At 37.7% G+C, this 6000-nt stretch overlaps 1 pseudogene; it reads right to left on the bottom strand.

Moving 5' to 3' along the window:
* Window positions 1-348: 348 nt before the first annotated feature.
* The window catches only part of LOC118021964, a 122027-nt pseudogene continuing 116375 nt past the window's right edge, over window positions 349-6000 (bottom strand).

Raw genomic sequence — 6000 nt, 5'->3', positions numbered from 1 at the left:
ACGGTGGAATGAGAAAACTCAGACCGATGGCTAACTTAGAGTCGAACTTTCTCTCTAGCCTGTAGATTTTCAGAAAAAGCTACTCTGTAAAGCCCTCTTGGGACTTTAAGCACAAAAAGCTAAAAAAATAACAGAGAGAAACACCCTAACTAAGGGAAGCATGCTTAACTAAGCCATCCATGACCACGGGTCAGTTGTGGAAGGTGGATGCCAATATCCAGTGAGATCAGAACTGAGAGGGAGAGAAAATTTTTTTTCCCAAATTAGTATAGCTTTTATTGCATCTTTAAAATGTCACAAATAAGTCTGAAAAATCATCTGGCATCTTGCTGTTTCTGTAGATGGACAATTCAGATCTTATTCATCAGCCTGCTGAACTGTTCCTTTTTCAGAAACATAGATACCAACCAAGAATTTTCTGATATCCTTGTTTTTAACAGTTGTGGCTTGCTGAATCAAAGCAGCTAAGTTTCATACAAGTTCAATGTCATTTCCTTCAAGAATTAACTCATCTTTATGGGCTTGAGATACAGAATAAGCAACACCTGGCCTCATCAGAACTCTGTGGATACATTTTTCATCCAAGAAATTTTGGCTTTCAACAAGAGAACCATTCTCCTGAATAACAACGTTGATGGGGAAGTGAGCATACACCTCATCTTGTAACGGAAGCCCGGTGCAACGCCCTTGATCATGTTCTGTACGTGACTATAGACAGTGCGAACAGTAGACAGCTCTTTTCTATTTCCCCACCATTTGTCAACTCGGAGCCTCTTCTTTTTCTTTCCAAGAAGACTGAATTCTACATTGATGTGATTGAAGTCCCTTCGCAGTGTTCCTCTGAGGCCTTTCACAATAACTGCGCGTCCCTTCAGAGTGATGTCGACATTTTCTGGAATGTCGACATGTCGACAGTCTGATTGCTGAGAATGGTCTTCCTTCTCACAGGAGATGCGGCAAAGAGCAGGGAGAGGCAATTTTTGGCTTAATTTCGGAAATCAGATTCAGCTGCGAGAAGACCTGGGGCGAGCATCAAATCCAACACTGAACCAAGGCCAGGGTACCATACTTCAGATACACCAGAAATCCAGTGCAATTTTAACAGGGACAGGGGAAGAGATCTGTGTACCTCTAGTCCTACTCACTAATAAACATTTCTGTAGAGTAAGGTGGTACAAAAATTTTTCTGGACAGCTTAGGACAGCTTAGGACCCCCTTCTGTGGGTCAGAGGACCTTGGGAAGGCAAAATTGGGCATGGATGTGCGTTTTGGGGGTGGTGGTGGTGGTGGTGGTAATGTTCAAGAGTCTCGGTGTCAGAGGCTCATAAGAAGCCTGTCCAAATAAATAAATAAATAAATAAATAAATAAATATTAATTAATTTAAAAATTAAAAAATAATAAAATTAAAAAAAAAGAAGAAGCCTGTCCTACACTATAAAATGGGTGTGGGCTGGGCCCATGTGCAAGCAGACAACACAGCTGTCTGCCTCTACCTCCAAACTAAAGACTTATTTTGGAGCAGACAATGTGTGAGGGGGCATTTGGAGCCATGTGCTAGCTTTGTCCCTTAAGTTTCAGGATGCATGCTTTAAATGCCAGAGACGTGTTGGATCCCAGTATTACTTTAAACCCGGAAGGGCTAATCAGCCTGGATATTTGCTTAGAAGCCCGTGACCGAAGCATACTGGAGTAGACATTCTGACAGTATTTATGTCAAAGTTCCTTTTCTAGTCAGTTTGGTTCTTCTAGTGAAGACTGGGGTGGGTGCCAGGAAGTCAGCAATTCATTTGGTGAAGGTATCAGCAATCACTTTTTATTCCTCAGCCTGGTGATTCACACAGACCTCTCCATGACCTCTCACAAACAGAAGTCATTTCAACTAGAGTCCAAGCAACTTCCTAGAGTTTTCTCACTGCTGCAGGCCACTGCTGTTTCAGTTTTTGTTTCACGATTCCTTTCAACTCTCACCCTTGTCCAGGCAACGTGAAGAAGGAACATGCATGGATGGAAACAGTATTTTCATAACTTAATAGGGACTAAAAAGGGACAATGTAATGACCAGGACTGAAGAACCAAATCTGTACTACAGTACAGCTAGTTAAAAACAGACATGAGTGTTTTAATTTCAGGGATCAATGTTTTTATTCCAAAAAGGAAAATCTTTATATGTGAAGCCCTAGAGAAAAAAGCCAAATCAGCTGTCAAATGGTGTGGGTCCAGAGGCATCGGACAACTTGCCCGAAGCAACCCTGCTGAAGTGTGCTAAAGTTGAAAAGAGAAATCAAATATTGTGATTACACATGCCTGTTTGTGTGTTTGCTTTTACTAAACAATTCTATTTGAGATATGGGTACATGATTTTCCTTGTAATTGGGATCTATCTATCTATCTATCTATCTATCTATCTATATATCTATCTATATATCTTTTAAAATTAAAATTAAAGTAGCCATATGGATGAATAAAAACTTGGATGACTTTCTTTCATATAAGAAGAAATGAGTATAAAGATGGCGGCAAGGATTCAAGTTTGATGTAGGAAGACGATTTGAGAGGTTGGACTGGTGCTCAGAGAAGCAGCTAAATTCCTTAAAGAAAAGATGACTTAAAGACATTTTTCCGAGGTAGTGTAAATGACTGTTTCAAAGATGATGAATGCAGAAGATGACTTCCCAAGGCCTCTTCTGGGCAGATATGTTGAATCGCGAATATTCATAGCAAATGGTTTCATTAAAACACAGGTGAAGACACATCTATTTTTCCACCCAAGGACGGTGGTGTCAGTAAAACCAGTATGAAACAATAATGTTTCAGAAATACTTAAAATGAAAGGATGAGCTCTTAACATTTGGTATAGCACAGCATGCCAATGGAAATGATGTACTTTTCTTGTTTAAGGCTGGGGTACAAACAACTCATTCAGAGCAATTATTTCAAACTATGAGAAATAGAAATGCTGGAATGGATGAGCACCATCACAGGGTTTTACAATTCATCAAATAAGAATCATAATTTGACTTTTAGACCGTCAGTTGCCCTTGCATTTTTTTCAAGTTCAGTTATTGTTGAGCTTACCCGAGTTATCTCTTTTTGCCAAGTACAGACAGCAAAATTTAAAGCCACGGCATATAGAAAAATAGATTTGAAGCTTAGCCAGGGCCACTCTGGATATTTCCAGAAAAATAAATACACACTTTATTTTAGTTGGTGGGGCAGGGGAGGCATGCATAAAAGATAAGTAAATGCATTTTCATGACAACTATAATAGGCTGGCAGAGAAAGAGTCTTTGGGATTTCAGAAGTTAGAAAGAGATGTAACTATGCCCCTTTCCTTTTACCTACCATCTTTTCTTTAAAAAGGAAGGGAAAAATGGGGTGCCTGGGGTGGCTCAGTCATTAAGCGTCTGCCTTCTGCTCAGGTCATGATCCTGGAGTCCTGGGATGGAACCCCACATTGGGCTCCCTGCTCTGCGGGAAGCCTGCTTCTCCCTCTCCCACTCCCCCTGCTTGTGTTCCCTCTCTCGCTGTGTCTCTCTCTGTCAAATAAATAAAGAAAATCTTAATAAAAAATAATAAATAAAAAGGAAGGGAAAAATGAAAGAAGAATACATTTCCCTGGAGTCCAAAGGGATGAACATCTGGAAAAATTAATGTAACTGGTGTTTTCCTTAGGAATCACTTTGAGGTTAGGGCTGCAGTTTTGATAAAATTGACTGAAATTAAAGTCTTTATGGTCTAGTTAGGCTTTTCTTAACACTTGACACAATTATCTACAGTACCTTGATTTTCCCATAAGGTTTTTGAGAAAGAACAGAAGAACAGACGAACAAACTCAGAACACCTTCCCAATTTGGGGATAAAATTTCACTTAACTCAATCGTGGTGCCAGTGGTATGGACAGGATGGTCCAGTTCAAATAATGTTTATATAACATGGCTGCATGGCTTTGAGATCTTTTAAATTCTTTCCTGAGAGCTTCAGTCACTCAACGTTCACTCATCCAAAACCCTTTATATTCTCAAATATCTCAGTCCATTTCACTGTAAAAGCCAAGCGTTGAGTAGAAGGAGAAAATAAATGTAGGTATTTCCAAGTTTTTATTTTCTCTTCGACTCTTAAAAACTAAAGTGGAGAGATATTTCACACAATGTTTCTGATATTCCAAAATACATAGCTTTCAATCTTAGACTATCACCTCAAACCGTAGATTTTGGTGCCTTGGAAATCACAGTGTCTGTTTTTCTTTCTTTCTTTCTTTCTTTCTTTCTTTCTTTCTTTCTTTCTTTCTTTCTTTCTTTCTTTCTTTCTTTCTTGGCACTAGGAAAGACTTTGACTTTATCTGTATTTTGTCATTGAAGAAATTAAGACTCATAGCCCTCAGGTTATTTATTTTATCCACAATCAGGTAGAACAAGAATCCAGTCATTGTTATTTCAAGTTCAATGCTTTCTGTGCTACATGATGCTACCATTCTGTTTAACTAGAAGTTCAAATCTGGCCCAGAGTCATAAATAAGAACATTTCTTGTCACTGAGATGTTCAACAAGCAATGTAAAATGAGTTACATTTTCTGAGGTATTGAATGCGTTCTGAAAATCATCCAATTGATAACAATTAGCAGTTTTAGATGAGTGGATGAGTATCATGGAGTGAGGATTGAAGCTAATTAATGAGGAATTCTGGGTAGTCGTGTTCTTCCTTTCCCGTTGGATGGTTAGACATTAAACCTTGGAGTTGTCAAATGAGTAACACCTTTGCATCAGTATTAAATTCACACACAAAGAAAATTAATTACAGGAAAGCTGTCTCAAACCCACTTTGTCAACTCTCTCGACAGGAAATTCTCACTTAGGCAGGAAAAGTCAAGTACCCCTGTCTTAAAATATCCTTGTTTTTATAAGCTTTTTTTTTTGCTTCTGAAGGAGATGATGGTGTAGAAGTTCTTTTTTTTTTTTTTTTTTTAATACAGAGAGACAAACACATCTGCCTGAAAGATTAAGGTTTAGTGAAATGACAAGCCAGATCTTGAGCTAATTCCCATTAGACTGTCATCAAGTAGTGTCCCCACTAATGCAAATTGTACGAACTTGAAATGTTCTGCTTAGCACTGAATTCATACTCATCAGATCGTAGGGCTCTAGAAAGAGTTATGTGTTTCTTATTTTAGAAAATGGCTAGCAAGGCAGCACCCATGTCCCAACTAAGAGTGGGGAAACATAATAATTAGCTAAAGTCACCCTGGCTCATCTAATTTCCATTTAGAAGCTTCTGTTATAACATAATTCTGCTTAACTTGTCCTTTTCAAACAAATACATTGAAAGTTTTATTTTTAAATTCTAATTACTTGAAAAAAGATCCCTAGTTTGTGTAAATATAGATTGTGAGTGTTGAATTAAGATATACGGATTCAAGAGTTTTGATAACCTTGGAAAGGGTATCTCTGACAGTAATTCCCAAGGACCTTGCTTTAGATCCTCATCATTTTCTGGGAATAATGACTTCAGGAACCTCTGTAATGGCTCCATAGTGTCTTCTGTATTATACAGCCTATCCAATTTTCCAAGGTGGACATTCTATTATTCCTCACTTACTCCTGGGAGTTGAAGGCATTGATCATGGTTCCTTTAGGTTTCTGAGCGAAAAGAAGTATGTCATTATACATTACTCTCACCTCTTAAAAACCTACCACCCACTCAGAATTTTGTCTGAGATGTAGGCATCTTATTGGAAAATCTTCATGCATACTTAGGTCTTAGTAAAATAATACTGGCATAATAGTAAAATAGTAAAATAATACTGAATAGTAAAATAATACTTAGTAAAATAATACTGAGCATAAGTTACATTTCTACTAATATTTGAAGGCTATTTCATATGGATATTAAAAATATATTAAATGAAATTTTAAAAATTGATGAATGGATTTCTGTTTCCTAAAATATGGCAGACTAAATTATTTTGACCAATCTTGCCACTGAAAATAATTTCACATGGTAAT

The sequence above is a fragment of the Mirounga leonina genome, unplaced genomic scaffold (assembly GCF_011800145.1).
Source record: "Mirounga leonina isolate KUSES-001 unplaced genomic scaffold, KU_Mleo_1.0 Mir_175, whole genome shotgun sequence".
Lineage (NCBI taxonomy): Eukaryota > Metazoa > Chordata > Mammalia > Carnivora > Phocidae > Mirounga > Mirounga leonina.
Note: the sequence above shows the minus strand (reverse complement) of the source record. Positions and strands in the feature narration are given on the sequence as shown.